Source organism: Merops nubicus, unplaced genomic scaffold (assembly GCF_000691845.1).
Source record: "Merops nubicus isolate BGI_N331 unplaced genomic scaffold, ASM69184v1 scaffold22433, whole genome shotgun sequence".
NCBI classification, from domain to species: Eukaryota; Metazoa; Chordata; class Aves; order Coraciiformes; family Meropidae; genus Merops; species Merops nubicus.
Window position 1 is genome coordinate 26,659 of NW_008599885.1, and position 16,552 is coordinate 43,210.

Sequence of the window (16,552 nt, forward strand, 5' to 3'; positions counted from 1 at the left end):
CTAAAACTTGTAGCATATTCATCACCACAAAGCCAAAAACATGCCCATACCAGCAGTCCTAGTGATTTCAGAAACTCTTAAGGGACTGTGTATATCTCAAATGTAATTTCTAGTCATGTAAATATCATAGAAAAGGAAGAAATATAAAACCAAATCCCACCCTCAGAAAAAAAAGGCAGAGTCCAAAAATTAGGTTAGAGTGGTGTTTTTGTCCTCATCCCACGGATGAGATATGGAGCACTTCTTACATACGGCTTTCTAAAAAGGTACTGAAGCAAGACACTGAAGCGTGGGACTTTAAGGCAAAATGAAATGTAAAGCAATCGGTGTCAGGCGCTGTCCTGATAATGTATTTCCCAGAGCAGGTGTAGATTTTTAAACAATGTCATGTAGTTTATCAGATATGTGGTAGACACTGTCAGCTTCTGCAATGTAACTCTCCCTCTATTCTCAGTTTCCTGACTACGTAGACAGAGGCAGGTAGGTTTCTTCTGATGTAACCAGAGAGAACTTAAAATTCATGTACTTATGCAAGAGGCATGCAAAGAGGAATTTTGAGAGAATACACAGGTATTTCTGTGTCCCAAATGAAACATTTTGTTAGACAGTATTTCAAGGCCAAGGATGTTCTGCTTTTCGCAAATGAAGTTCCTTAAAGGTTTCTCAAGAAGGCACATCAGATTAGTCATTGCTTTTCAAAGTCTTCATTTCAATAATTGCATTCACTGTAACAATATCATTTCCAGTGGTTGGTCCTGATGTATTTTCATATCACCATGATAATCATCTTTGTCTGTATTTTACTCAAGTATCAATTACAAATGCTGACTTGGCTATTGATAGCTGCCCTTTTGGTAGACGCAGGTGAAGTCACAGGATGCTCACCATCTGTACTCAGATAAAACAGATTCAGCAATGGCTTAGACCCTGCAGGGCTTGACTAGACTGTGCACTGACCTTGCCTGCAGAAGAAAACGTCTGTGGGAGCGGCACATGAATTGCATGGTTAGTATGATGAAATGATGAAAACATGGACCTCTAGTTCCCATGCAGAGTGTACAAACGAACACTTGGGGTTGGAGTACCTTTACTTAGCACACACAAGCGTGAGTCAGGAAAAAAAAATAACTGGCTAAAGTGGGCAAACACTTGTGGATGACCAGTCAGTAATGGTACTCATCTCTTCATTTGAATAAAGAAGATAAAACCAAATGGCCATGCAGAACATATGAGGGCACTTTTCCTTAGAATGGGAAGGAAAGAGATAAGTCTGACATCTTGCAAAACTGACTACACTGTGCAATAGGTCCATTTTTAGCAAGAGATTTTAGAAATTAAAACCCCCAAACTCATATCAACACCATAAAAGTAGGAGACCATGAAGCAGGAGACACAAACAGAAGTGATAATAGTAAGAAAATATCTCTTAATGGAAAGAACCTATCTTTCATAAGGAAGCACCTTTCCTAAGGAAGACAACTGAGCAAGCTGCACCATTCTTGGTATGCACTGCAGAAAACAAAACATTGCCAACAAACTCCCAGCCCTACACTATTTATATAGGTATAGACTGAATGTGCCAACTTTTCTTAACTTTTCTAAAACTTCCCATTCAGACTTCTTTCAACTTTAGCACTAGAACAAAAAACTATTCATTGTTAGAGTGCCATCTTCAGCATTTAATGTAAAAATAAGAAAACTTTCTATCAATAAAAATGGAGAAATATATTATGATTTTTTATATTTAGAAAAGCCATCTCCTTTCCTAACAGCACTGGAGTGATGAGTAGGAGTTCTTCATACCTAGTATGAAGTGTATACTAGCAGAATATGTTATCAGTATAAAAACATAGAATATTTCAAGTCTGGTAAAAATATCCTTCAAGATATGCCTTCCAGATAAGCTCTCAAGAGACAAGAATGGCACTGGAATTTCTTAATGAGACTCAAACGCTGATGCTGCTTTACTGGATAAACACTTAAATGATCTGATCAAAGATGTTACTTGAAGAAAAAAAATCTTGGTGAAGATGCATTGCAAACGGAAATTAGAGAGTAATCTGTTTCTCTGGGTTGACTACAAAGAAAAGCAAAGCTGCAATCACTTGCAGTCTGTCAAGAGAGCTCTTAGAACTATTGTATGGTTCAAATTTTTTGATTTGCTGTTCAAGAAGCCTGAGGAGACACACTTGCCTTTCATTCAAAGAGTGAAAACAGCCCTAATCTGCTGAAATCAGTGTGGTAGGTATTTATAAATACTGAAGAATACCCAGTCTAGCCAGATACATTTTGCATTTTCCCCATCATTTACACCATAGATCTGCTTGGCTTGGTGGGTTGTTTTTTTGTTTGGTTGGTTGGTTCGTTTTGGTTTTGTTTGGGTGTTTTTGGGGGGAACTTTTTTTGCCTGTTACTCCTCATGATATTCAAAGTATTTTACAAGAAAAGTATGTTGGGATGCATTTTGAACACACGTGAGCAGAGACAGATAAATGCAATAATTTGCCCCGGGGTCAGTGAGTGCATTAGTGGGCAGGGGCACAAAACGTCCCCGCAGCTCCTCAGCTTTCAGTTCTGCACTCCCAATGAAAGGATTGTCATTCCAAATTGAAAAGCCAAGTAAGGAAATCTAAAGGCACAGCGTGCTTGTTCTTCAAAAATTAGTGGATTAGGAACTTTACTGTAGCCTCTGGACATCTAAACCAAAGGCTATTGACATGTATTTACTTGTACAACTCCAGTCTGGGAGGCAAAAAGAAGCAGTGAAATAGTTTTACCTCAGAATGGAGAAAGTACAATGACTATCACTAAATCAGCGTCTGCCTTCATTTACAGTGGTACAAAGCTCAAATAGTCAGATCACTGGATAATGATAATTACTCTGTTTATGAAGGAATGGTTTTGCAGCATTATTCTATTATTGCAGGAATGTGGCAGAATCTGCATCAACATTTATCTAATACATGATACAATAAAAGTCTTTTGCAGATCTTCACTTTCCCTAAATCATTTATCTGTGTTTCACAATACATTACATGCATGAAACTAGTCTATCACATATGGTATTTAGTAATGCAAAGGAACTATTCTGTCGTAGTTCTTCAGCTGATTTTAAGAAGTAATATGCGTTTGGCAATAACACATTCAGAGGAAAATCCATGACAATATAAACAGACAGCAGTTTACTATAAAGCACTGCAAAACCATGAAAGTAACTAAGCACTGCTGTAAAGTGCACTGACACATCTTGTTTAAATATTGGTTGATTAACTGAAGGAAATAAGTTTCCACTGAATATTATTAGTTCAATTTTAGTACCAAAAATACTAGGTGATAGGCTTCTTATTAGCTTTATCCCAAATTACAAAGTGAAGCTGGGTTTTTCCTATCAGATATGGGCATGTGTATATCCTGTGCATGCAATGTTAATACAAAAAACTTGAGAAGAAATAAAAGGAAGAAAGCACAGAAGGGAAGAAAGCACAGAAGGGAAGAAAGCTTCTGTAATCAGAGAAGAAAACACAAAACCTCCCCAACCCATCTCTGTCCTCACTCTTACCTTGCATTGGGTACAAGCAATTCCAACTTTAATGGTCCTGCTATGTTCTTTCCCCTAACTTATCCCTTAATGTTCAGCTCTCTTTCAGAGTTTTTATAGTCTCTGCTGTAGGCTACACACTCCAATCCCTGCCTTTGCTTTCTCTTACATCATTTCTAAAGATTTTCCACTGATCCTTGCCCTAAACCTTTCTCTGTCCTGCACTCTCACACACATATTTGCCTCACATTTGCAATACTTATTGCTCTGATCAAGATGATTAGGTTATAATTAAAGGTTTAGGCTGGGATTTTTTTTTTATTATTATTTTTCTTTCAAGATTCAGAAAGCCATGGGAGTGCAAAGATTTTCAGCAGCATCACCATTCCTCTAACCTCTCTCTTCTGCAAACTACAGTACAGAAACCTGATGTCCTGAATTTTTTTTTTTTTTTTAAACTTTATTTCTCAGAGATGACAGGAATAACTTTGGAAGGACTTCATTAACTTCAAGAAGAAATTAATTAATGCATTTTTAGTGTACTAACACTACTGTAAGATAAGCACTAGAAAAGGAGTGTGTTTTGTGAAGCTAGTTACAAGAACTTAAGTTATTCAGAAATGTCATTTCAGTTACTGACATGACCATAAAGTGTGAGCTATGAAGCTGTCTGTCTTCCCTAGGCAGTGACAGAGGACCTATTTCATTCCCTGTTTGCCTCACTGGAATAAGTCTATCTTCTATTTTGCCCCCTTTTTCTTTAATCTCAGTTTTTAATTGATCCACACAGCAATAGTAAACCCATTTTTGGGTCTAAAATTCCAACCTTTGCAGACTTCCTAAGAGTTAATTCATAGTGACCTTATTCTCTAAACAGATAGGCACAGTACTTTCAAAAACAGTTTTACCTTGACTTCCCAAAAACTCTTCCTACAAACGATGACAGTAAAAGGAGATTTCAATTGCAGCTTTGCAATAGGTGGGAAAAATGTGCCAGCCAGGGGGCAAAAGCTTTACTTTCATCATCTGTCTTGATCAGAGCGACTAGAGAAAGACAAGAACTTAATCATATTGTAGCACAGCTCATTTCCCAAATGGACATCACCACAGAATTTTACAGAGCTGCCACGAAGTGCCAAATCAGTTCATTGCAAAGCATGGTTTTGCCACACACCCTGACTGAGGCATGGCGGGGGGGGAACAAGTCAGTGGAGAATGGGAGGCTGGTTTTCATCAGGAGCAGAAGATGACTGCACAGCCCCAGAAAACAAGGAGAGGCAAAGCAGGTATTTCTGTAGCACCCCAGCACAGGCAGATCTGGGAGTATTGCCTGGTGTAGTGCTGCAGAAACATGGATTGATCACATGAGGACCCACACCGAGGTCAGGCTGGAGCAGGCAGGTTGGGACTGCTCCACTTCAGGGCATAACAGAACAGGGATGGCAGCTGCAGAGGTCACAGAATCACGGGCTGGTAGGGGTTGGAACAGACCTCTGGAGAACATCTCGTCCAACTCCCCCTGCTAAAGCAAGATCATCCTGAGCAGCTTGCCCAGGATGGCATCCGGACATGTTTGGAGTCTCTCCAGAGGAGACTCCACAACCTTCCTGGGCAGCCTGCTCCAGGACTCCATCACCCTCACAGGAACTAAAATTTTCCTCGTGTTTAGGTCCAAATAGGCTCTGTGGATACCAGAACCGCAGCAGAACCAAAAAGGCAGAACCAAACAACACTGAATCAGGGCTAAAAATGCTGCCACTGGAAGAGAGCTGGACCATTCTCCATTTTACAGCACTACCTGCATTTAGATGGTGGCTTGTTGCTGGAAGTCCAAGGACCCAGCAGTACTTGACTGATGTGTATAAAACATGTATGCAGGATCTCAGGAAAAAAAAAAAAAAAAGATAACCGTGATCTAACCATGGGATATTATAAGATTTATGGTGTACCTTTGCTACAAATGACCACGAGGTGTTGTTGGCCAGCTTCTGCAGTCCTAGGCACTCCGTTTCTTTCTCCTTTTTCTACTGGAAAGACACAAGGCAGCACTCACAGGAATTTTGGAGATTTTACAGGTCCTATCTCAAGCTCTTTAAGCAGGATCTCTGTAGGGCCTCATTCTGTCACCAAGTTTGGTGTTGATCAGGCTGGCAGAAGGCAGGGGCTGTGCCACAGTGAGTAAGCTGATGACAGACAGCTGGATGCTGGTAACAGGCATTTCAGTACTTCACAAAACAAGGTGAAGCCTGGAAGATGGATACAACTCAGCAACTCACAAGAGTGAGTGGGCCAGTGGGCTTCAGAAAAAGCAGGAGAAGAAATGCAGCTGTGTTGTCATCTCTTTGGACTCCAAGAAGATGTCCAAGACCTAGGTACTAAAATTTACTTTTAGGGTCTCTACTGATGCTTCACAAAGCACCAGCCACTTCTGTACCACCGAAACCTACTGTGAGGTTCTCGCTCTTACTTTTATGCAAGTAATAAGTACTTTTTCTGTTTCAAAATAAATTTGTCACTGTGCTTTTCCTACAAATGGACACAATCTAAAAAATTTTAGAAATGGATGCTGATACACACAACTAACATCTCTGGCTGGGAGGTGTGAAAGACTCAGATCTGAGTAATCAGCCATCTTCATGGGCTGCTACTGACCCCAGAATAGGATATATGTTACCAACACACAGTGATTTTCTTCTGAACCACCCCCTGCAAAAACAACAAACAAACAAAGAAACAGAGCGTTAGAGTGTTAATATTTAATTTCCTGTGCTAAACTGACTTAGATTTAGCAACAACTAACCGACACCTTTTTGGCACTTTCTGGAGACAGAAGCTTCCCAGATAATGAAAAAGGTAGATGGTGATTACTCAGCCGGTAGAGTGCCCAAGGAACAGGAATCCTCAGCATTAATGTGGTTTCATTACATTTACAGTATAATTAAGTTAGGGCAACAGGAGTTTGGAAGGCATCTTTATGGTCTTAACCATAAATTAATAAACAAACATAATGTGATTTTCTCAACTGTGAAGACAAAAAAAAAAAAAAAAAAAAAAAAAAAAAAAAAAAAGTGAAGGCAGTAAAGGGGTAAGGACACAACAAATGAACCTTTTTTGTTACAAACCAAGAGAAAGACAAACTTGCCACCCTGCTGCCTCATGACCTCACGTGTAATTTCTGTAATTCTTTCAACACTGTTTTGCAAATCAATAGAGCTGGCTCAGTGTTTTATTTAATTCCTTTAGTAGACATGTTCTTATTCAGAGTGCAGGAGTTAGCAAGAGTTCACTTGTGTAAGTGTTGAGCAATCTTACTCTTCATCATTGCCTGTGGAAACAATATTTGGGTTTGTCAGACCTCATCTTTAAAATCTTAGGAACAACACATGATTACACATGCTTGCTAGTTTTGCTGTATCATACTTTTAATCTTTTTTTTTTTCTCCCACTACAAAATGTGGCAATACTGTTACATCACTGGGGTCTAAGTCACAGAAGTCTCCCCCTTCTATCATTAAGTTGTCCCATGGAAACTCTGCCTTCCAAACTCTTCAAATTATGTCACCCTTTCCACTGACCACTGATTCCTCACACAAGGTCACACATTTGTCACTTATAAATCAACATGAATAACGTGGGGTCCAGAAGGCATACAGCCAAAGCAGGAGACCTGTCCTCAGGAATTTTTGACTGAGCTGGCATGGAGCAAAGGCAGGTGACTTGATACTTTCTGGTTGCTAGGACTATTCACAGTTTCACTAAACAGTCAAAAAAGTAGATTTTTTTTTCCAGTTTTGAAAAGTTTGCCCTGACATTCTAAGAAATAATCCAAGAAATTCTTATTTTCAAATGATAACTCTCTCTCTATTTTTTTTTAATAAATATCTGGTCTACACAATTCAGGTGCTCAGCTGATACTGATTCATATGGCTCTGAGATAAACCACTGATACATTCCAAATTATTGTGCCTTCAACCTATTTTTATTTCTTGAGATAATAAACTCTTCTGATAAAACTGGCCCTATTCTGACACCAGTCTGAAAGTGGATTAGCATTCCACCAGATTACCAACACCCAGCATTTTCTAGCTACTTCACTGGTTCAGGGAGAATATCCAACATTACTTTCATTGCACTTACGTTCGGATCTTGCCTAAAGAATGGGAAGCATTTTAAAGTAACCAGCACAGATTTTCAGTCAATATATGAGGGAATTTCAGAAACCAAGCTGATTCCCACCTATTTTCATGTAGATATACAGAGCCAGACAGCAGATGACTCACTGTAAGACAGAATTATAGAAAATAGACCCTGCATTAACAGTGTGCATGCATGTTTTCCAATTGAAGGTACATTCTACCTTGGAAGGAAAAGCTATGTGAAGACAGCTATTTTTAAAGCTGCAAGCTATCAGAGTAGCTTTTGCTGTGTCACTGCCATTTAAGATAACTCCTTGCAGCTAGATAGATTGTTGAGAAGCAAAACCCACAAAGTGAAAGTAGCATATAAGGACAGTAACATTCTTCAGGAATGTCAGGCTTCCTACTAGAAGTTTCTATATATTTACTTTTCAAAACTCCTTTGTGCTGGAATTAAGTGCTTGTGATGGGTCGTGACATAGAAGAATCCATAAAAAGTGCTCTCAAAACAAAGCAAAGATCCCAAACAAGGACAGTTTATTGAAATGCAAGCTTTTTCTGTAACAGTCATGCTATGATGCAGAAGGATGTGTTGGGAAATAAAAAAGACAGTTTATCTTTTTTGCCTGTGCCATTGGCTCCCAGCCCAAGATGGTTGTGAGGAGTGAAGATGGCCAAGAAGCGTGACAGGGCCTTTTGTGCTATGGACACAGTGATCCTCAAACTAATGGATGAAAGGCAATAAAACCATACAAAGAGGTCTCAAAGTACTAAGCAAATAGTAGTAAGTCTGGGCCAACATCAGCCTGGTCCAAATTCAAATTGGCAACACAGAAATGAAAATGAGTAGATTGTGTTTCCATCCCCTCTAGCTACACTACCTGGAGTCAATGCTAAGTACAAAGATAAATTGAGAGTCAGCCCCATCTTTCTGTGCTAAGAGGGAAGAGAGGAAGCAGTGCTAACATTTTCACACTGCCTCCCTTCTCAAAGATGTGTGCTGATGTCACCTGTCACTGAAATAAACTCTTTTTGACCCACAAGCCCTTGTAGCACAGTACACAAAGCACAGTGCAGCTAAGCGTGCATCTTGGCTGCAGAGCCCACATTTCAGCTCCAGAGCTAATCACAAACGTGGCAAGGCAGTGCAGCACTGAATGCACAGCAGCAGCTGAAATTCAAAGGCATGCTCATGAGAAGAAAAAACATCTGTCCTGAAACTCTGTCCCGATCTCCCAATTTTTCCGCTTGTAACTGACCACCGTTTTCTGTGCAGAGCTGAGAAGTGGAGCTTGTTTCATGGGTAGAAGAAGAAAGGATACGTAAGAATTAAATAAAGCAGCTAAGCAGCAAAAAGATGACAGCAGTCCTGGGGAAAAGGGGAAGGTGAGTGATACTCTTCAGACAGAAACCAGTGGTGTTGGAGCTGGGCAAGGCCACCTGTGGACCACTCACAACATTGCTGGAAATGCTGCAGGAAATGTTGCCACTAGTTCCTTACCTGACATGAACGCAGAGGAAGATGAAGTCATGTGAAGGGTGGAGCTGGGCAGTTGTTTCTCCCTGGAAGCAATTCCTGCACCAGATGATGTTAATAAGGAAAGTACTGTCCTCCCATCCCTCATAAACTCATCTCTGGGATGGTGGCTTGCACAGCCGGACCGTTATTTGCTGGAAGCCAACCAGAGCAAGCAGTTAGTGTAAACCTGGGAGTTTAGAATAATTGATGCTGAATGATTGGATTTCCTTCCCTGTTTCACTCTAGTTTAAGTGTACTTAAGGATTGGTTCCTGCAAGGGACAGCACAAACAAATGCTGCTCTAGAAATGAAGGTCTCTGGTACTTCTAAGAATTAAAGACTTTGTGACAGTCTATGCATTCATCCTGATGCGTGGGCCAAATTCTGCTACGTTACTTGACCACGTTTCCTCTGTCACTTCAGCTGGACAAAGACCTTTCCTTGTCAGACTGCACCTTTCTGCAGGGAAGCTGTGATTTGCTAAACAGCTGCAGCATCGCAGCTGGATTAATCCAGGATAATCCAGTGATCTGCTTCAATTACAGCACGAACATTAATCAGTCAATCACCGCCCTCTAGAGGTGGCCACGCTGTGGGGAGACCTGATCCGGGTGTGCTGCAAAGGATCCTCTACAGCCTGAGCACCTGGCTATGGAGCAGGAGGGAGGTGTTTGCCGGTCAGAGTAGACCCCTGTACTGTTACAGGACCAAAGTACTGAGTACTGACTGCCAGCTCCTGGAGTATTCCTTCCCTCTCTTGCCAGGTCACCCAACTTGCAGCGTTTTGCATCATGGTACTGCAGAGTAGTGAAACAGATAGGCAAGCAGGCAGACAGATAACTCTATGACCCAGCTATGATAAAAAGCAGTAAAATTAACCCACAGACTCTCTTTTGTTACAGCTTATTTTTCTCCAGCAGTGTGTGTAAACTGAACCAGTGGCACAACTGCACGAGCCGGTTGTGTCCTCACGAGCTGGATGTGGTGGAGTGACAAAAGCAGCAAGCCTTTATACACAAACACAGCTAGGCACTCTCTTTCCCTTGGCTGGAATGAAGTTTTAAAGAGGAATGAAGATGTTTTAAAGAGGAGACTATGAAGAGGGATGAATAGCAAGTAACCCACCATATAATCAAGTGACGAATATACTGTTCCTGGTGTGCAAAGACCTTGTTTGATTAGGTGAGTATTTATTTAAGGAGAAACTGTTCTGTACAGAGTCTTAGCACAAGATGCTGGAGGCAGGAATAGCTCAGGGCCAGGTTTCCCCAGACACGTCTTCTTTTTTTCCAGCTGGAAATTCCGTCTAGGTGGAATTCAGCAATTTTTCACATTTTCTTCTGGCAGGCTGGCCAGATGCACTGGCTTGCCTGCACATGGAGGGATTCTGCAGGTATCCACACATATTCACAGGCCATCTGCACATGTGCAGCCCCATACTTGACCACATATTTTTGCTGGCAATATTTAATCAAAAAAGAGCAGATGTCCAGGATCCCAATGACCATCGAACTGTGACCATTACCCTGGGATTCAGAAGAGCTTTGTTCTGTTACAGAATCACAGCATGGTGGAGGTTGGAAAGGAGCTCTGGAGACTGCCTAGTTAAACACCTCTGATTAAAGCAGGGTAAACTAAAGCAACATGGTCAGTGCTGTGTCCAGTTGAGTTTTGAATAATTCCAAAGATGGAGACTCCACAACTTCTCTAGACAGTTGGTTCATTGTTCAGCAATTACCACAGCATTAAAAAAAAAAAAAAGTCTGGTGATTAAAAGGTATTTCCGATTTTTAGTCTGTGCCCATTAACTCTTGTACTTTTACTGGGTACCATTGAAGAGAGACTAGCTCTGTCTTCTTCACTCCCCCATCAGGTTGATGCATTGATAAGACCACCCTTGCTATACGACCTCAGCTCTCTCACTGTCTACTCATATGTGCCAGATGCTCTGAGATACAGCCCTTCCAGTATGGCCACACCTTTCTTGTACCGGGAAGCCCAGCACTCCAGATGCATGCACAAACTAACACAGCCAGGGATGCTCTTGACTTTCTTTGCTGCAAGGGAACTACTGGTCACTCTGGTCAGCAGGACTCTCAGGTCTTTTCTAAAAGCTGCTTTCCAGATATTCAGCCCTCAGCCTGTCTTGGTGCATTGGGTTGATCTCAGCTTTGCTTCTGCCTTAACTACATGACCTTAGATTCAGCTCTCTGGGCCTTACTGTCCACAGCATGGTGCTGCTGGCCTCCTTTGTAAAGAGATTTCAAACTCTGATTGTCTGAGGTAGGTATCTTTTCCACAGAATCAGAGAATCATAGATTGGTTTGGGCTGGAAAAGACCTTTAAAGATCATCTAGTCCAACCCCCCTCCACTGAGCAGGGACACCTCCCACTAGACCAGGTTGCTCAAAGCCCCATCCAACCTAGTCTTGAACACCTCCAGTGATGGAGCATCACAACTTCCCTGGGCAGGGCAAACTTTAAATTGTCCATCACAGGTTAACTATTTTATCAAGCCTGTCAATGTGTGGCCACCCATATTGACAACATTCACTTCTATGTGGGCTTTTATAGCAGTCACTGACCTGCTGTCCAGAGGCCTCTGATTTTATTCAATTTACTTTTTCTGCTCCAATATCCTTTTTTTGGGAGCTTTCCCTTACAGACACACTGTGCTGGGATAGAGTTAATTTTCTGCAGTAGCTGGTATGGGGCTGTGCTCTGGAGTTGTGCTGGAAAGTGTTGATAATTCAGGGAGGTTTTTGTTCTTGCTGAGTGGTGCTTGCACACAGTCGAGGCGTCTTCTGCCTCTCACCCCACCCCACCAGTGAGTGGGCTGGGGGTGCACAAGAAGCTGGGAGGGGACACAGCTGGGACAGCTGACCCCAAGTGACCAAAGGGACATTCCAGACCATGTGACATCATGCTCAGCATATAGAGCTGGGGGAGGAAGGAGGTGGGGGATGTTTGGGGTGATGATGTTTGTCCTTCCAGATAACTGAGATGGAGCCTGGCTTTCCTGGGGATGGCTGAGCACCCCCCTGCCAGGGGGAAGGGGTGAATGACTCCCTTCGTTTGCTTTGCTTGTGCACGCAGCTTTTGCTTTGCCTATTAAGCTGTCGAGCTCAATCCACAAGTTTCCTTCCTTTGACTCTTTGAGTGTCTCCCCGATCCCAAGGCAGGGGGATTGAGCAAGTGGTTGTGTGGGGCTAAACTGCCAGCTGGGGTTTAACCACAGCACACACATACACACATTGTTCTGCTACACTACAGGTCTAGGAACTGAGACAGAATACTGAGCACTGTGTAGTACCCTATGGCCAGGGGCTATAACATCCTGTTCAGAACATCATGACATGGAAAATCTCCTTTCATCTCACCAGCTTATTTCACTCTGTGCCTGCTGTATCCTAGCCCTGTCAGGCAGCCAGGCAGAACCCCTCATTCTGTTCCCATAGGGAGCTCAGGGCAGTGAACATTATCCCGTCCCTTCTGCACGGAACTGAACAGTTTGTGCTTGATTAAAGCTGAGGGACTGCCAACCTCAGAAAACTCAAGGTCCTAACATTGCCTCCTTATTCTAGCTGTGTTTCCCTGTCCTTCTCTGCATCGTGTCAGCCACACGGCCAGATCCTTCCCTTCTGCAGGCCAAGGTTTGTCTTTCATGAGGATCTCTGCTATGAGGCAAATGATTCCTCTGTAGGTTTTTTCTATCCTATTTGAAATTAAAGCGTCCAAGCTCTTTCGAAATAAACAATGATTCATGTATTTTCACAACACCTTCAGGGGCAAAGAAGTACAATGATCCCCTGCCAAATTTCAAAGCCTAGTTCTGGAAGGGCAGGTTCGTCACAGCTTTGCAACATAACTCTTGCCCTAGTCATTTGCAGCAGAAAGCAGGCTTGTACCATGCACAGCATTGAGTCACTGTAACTATAGGCATTGCTGCTGGCATACTGGTGAAGCTGTATAAATCATTATTGATTCATGTGAGCAATATAATCCTCTGGGCTGCAGTTACTCACACTAAGCTGGGCCATGTCCAAAACCCACATACTGCCTTCCCTGAGATGTGCTTGCTCTCCAGAGCCTGTTCAGGGCCTCTCCCTACCTGTCCCCATGTCTTTATCTCTGCAGAGGGCCTCCCCATCTTACACAAGGACCTCAGAAGACGGGACAAAACCATCTTCCTTCCACTTGGCTGTCTGACTTATGCCAGGTGTGAATCAACTGGATCGCATCAGGGAGCTGGTTGGCCCTCCACCTCCATAAGGGCAGACACACTGGATTTGTGCTTACTTTACAATTAGGCTTTGGAACCCAGGAGTAAGAATGTAATATAGTTTCTTATGTAACCATATATTTATTTTGGTTACGTGCGGCTTCAGGACAAATCTAAAATGGTGCTGGACTGTGCTGCTGCCCTCAAAAGAAGTTTGTCAGCAGAGTAACAATAATGTTCTGCTTCTGAAAATGATGTGCTGGGCTTTATGGTCAGCTTTTAGGTTTGAATGCTTTTTTTCCACTTTGATATTTGAGTCCTCCCCTCAAAGCAAATCCTTCGAGTGTGCACATGGCTCTCCAAGCAATGGTCACGGGAGGACATAGACAAGTACAAAAAAAAAAGATGCTGACAGCATCTGAAAATGATTTGCAATCGCTTAGCCGCATGAGCTCAGTCGCATCAACGTAGTGATTTAAATAGTGTGGATGGCTTTTCTGATGCTCTGGTAGAAATTTCGTATTGGAATTAGTAGGCATCCAAAATATACTTCAAACCAACCAACCAGTGGAATGAAACAGAGCAGATAATACTGACTAAGCACTCCAAGCCCTGTCTTGCAGCCTCACATCAAGCACATTGCCATCGAGCACACAACTTCAGTGGCCAGACAGGACAGGACCAGGAACTGGGCTACTGAACAGCATCGTGTCACAGGAGTTGGAATGTTGTGTTACAAGAGGATCCTTCTTGGGTCTGAAGCATCTACAGTCCCCACAGCCCAGCTGTGCCATCACAAAGCCTAGTTGTCTATGATGTCTGATGCTCAAAGACCTCCAATGCTGTCAGGAGCAGGGAGTGCCCACTTTGTTGACAGATTGTTTCTCACTAGACCAAATAGAGGAGAAACAACTAGAAAACACAGCCAGCTACCAGCCAGTGCTGGTAATCCCATTCTAGATACAGGACTGGCTTCTATTCAGCCATGTTATAAGTGGAATAACTGCTCTCAAGTCAGTAGCCCTGATAGCAGAAAGTGCTGTCATTGCATTGAGGTCAGTGGAGCTATCTGTGATTTACACCAGTACAAATAAAACCAAAGCCTGGCTGCATAGACTGAGCAAAGAGAAAAATCAGACCCTGCTTCAAGGCATTTATCACACACAACCACTATCTGAAGCACCTTAGTCCTGCCCTTCTTCCATCCCCTTTTTCTACCTGGTCCTCTAAGTTCCTCAAACCAAAAGCTGTCTATTATTCCTTGTTGTTTCTCCCCCTCCACTCCATCTCAAACGGGTCCCTTGCTCTACTGCCATGCAAACAATGCAATGCCACCAGCATCAGCCCCAGGGAGCAGCCAGGGCTGATGAACAGCATTTGACACGGAATTGCAAACCTCTCCCTTCGCCTGTTGTCTGCACAGGCTCTCAAGGCTTCAGGCAGCAGGGCACACCAACCAGAGACTCTCCAGGTTGTTTCCTGGGCACTACATGAAACACCCAGTGTCAGAAAAAGGAGTTTAAGCTAAGCATACAACCACAGGGTTAGAAAGCAGAGAAACCTCAGACCAGAGCTGACAGTGACTGATGACTGTAGGTGCTGCAAGTATTTGCTGCTCCTCATGTTACCCAAATGTCAGGGTTTTAAAGTGATGTTATTAAAGCACCACAGGAGTGCAAAGATCTGTGTAAACTGAGAGGATAATCACCATGCAAATAGACCGTGAGCTGTCTGACTGTGTTGAAATTACGTGATTTGGTATTCCTCTCATTTGTCACATGACCTGATACACTAAAAAAAAAACCTATACTGTGCTTTTATGCTCTGGGCCCATGACAATTGCTTTTCCTGCAGCAGACAATGATTTGTAAAGTGACTTTTCTTATTCCCAAACCACCCGAAATTTTGCAAATTGGTTTCCACAAATTAGAAGTGGTTTAGAAATAACCTTGGCTTGGGGGCTGGCTCTGTTATGGGGCTTTTGCTGCCATGACAGCTAGCTGGGGGAAGATAATTATTTCTAAATTACTCTATTTTTACATTACCATTTCTTTTTAGAGCAAAACAGCAGCAGAAGCAGTATTATTTCCATTGCTTGCTCCGAAACAGGACTGGTTCCTAGGAACACAACTTTTTGTTGTATGATCATACACAATACTACATTTCCTATGTAGGTACATTCACTTCCTCCCCAGTTCCTAGCCCTGAGCTAACTCTGGGGGTACAGGGAGCAACCCCTTTTCTTCTCTGTGCCAGGAACTGCCAGCAGAAATATATCATCCTTTAAAACAGACAGCCTTGTATGGTGTTACAGGTTAACCTCTGCCTGGAACTAAGCCCCACACAGCCTGTGTTACCTGGGAAGACAAACATCATCCCTCCAAACATCCCCCCACATCCTCCTTCCTCCCCCAGCTCTATATGCTGAGCATGATGTCACATGGTCTGGAATGTCCCTTTGGTCACTTGGGGTCAGCTGTCCCAGCTGTGTCCCCTCCCAGCTTCTTGTGCACCCCCAGCCCACTCACTGGTGGGGTGGGGTGAGAGGCAGAAGACGCCTCGACTGTGTGCAAGCACCACTCAGCAAGAACAAAAACCTCCCTGAATTATCAATACTTTCCAGCACAACTCCAGAGCACAGCCCCATACCAGCTACTGTGAAGAAAATTAACTCTATCCCAGATAAAACCAGTACACATGACCAAAAGTACCCCATTGCCAAGTATCATGGAATGGTTTGGGCTGGAAGGAGCCCTTAAGTATCATATATTTCCAACCCCTCTGGCACAGGCAGAGGAAAGGGAACCCGTCCCTGGGTGGGCTTGAACCACCAGCCTTTCGGTTAACAGCCGAACGCGCTAACCAGTTGCGCCACAGAGACTCCCTGCTTTGCAGCCCTTTCATAATAAAAAAATATTTTTCTTCCTAAAATAAAGTTACCTTCCTAAAAACATTGATTCCAAGTAGCAGAGATAGTATATTGATCAAGGTGATCTTTGTCACAACATTCAGAACGGTTCAGAAAGTCAAGGCTAGGAGTTCTCATTTCCCAGGAACCCATCAGCTGGTTATGAAACGGTGATCACTGCTGTTCACCCTGGCCTGGGGCTAGGTTTGAATCTACAATACAGAATTTC

At 42.8% G+C, this 16,552-nt stretch overlaps 1 protein-coding gene and 1 non-coding gene across 2 annotated transcripts in view; both read right to left on the minus strand.

The window, feature by feature from the left end:
- Positions 1-3,571, minus strand: part of OSTN (osteocrin) — a 14,431-nt gene extending 10,860 nt beyond the window's left edge. The window contains exon 1 of the mRNA XM_008937553.1: positions 3,560-3,571. The gene's annotated coding sequence lies outside the window, so the exon portion shown is untranslated. The remainder of the gene's footprint in view (positions 1-3,559) is intronic.
- Positions 3,572-16,222: 12,651 nt separating this feature from the next.
- TRNAN-GUU lies at positions 16,223-16,296 on the minus strand. The gene has a single exon. It is a non-coding gene; the product is annotated as a tRNA-Asn (tRNA).
- Between the last annotated feature and the right edge of the window lie 256 nt (positions 16,297-16,552).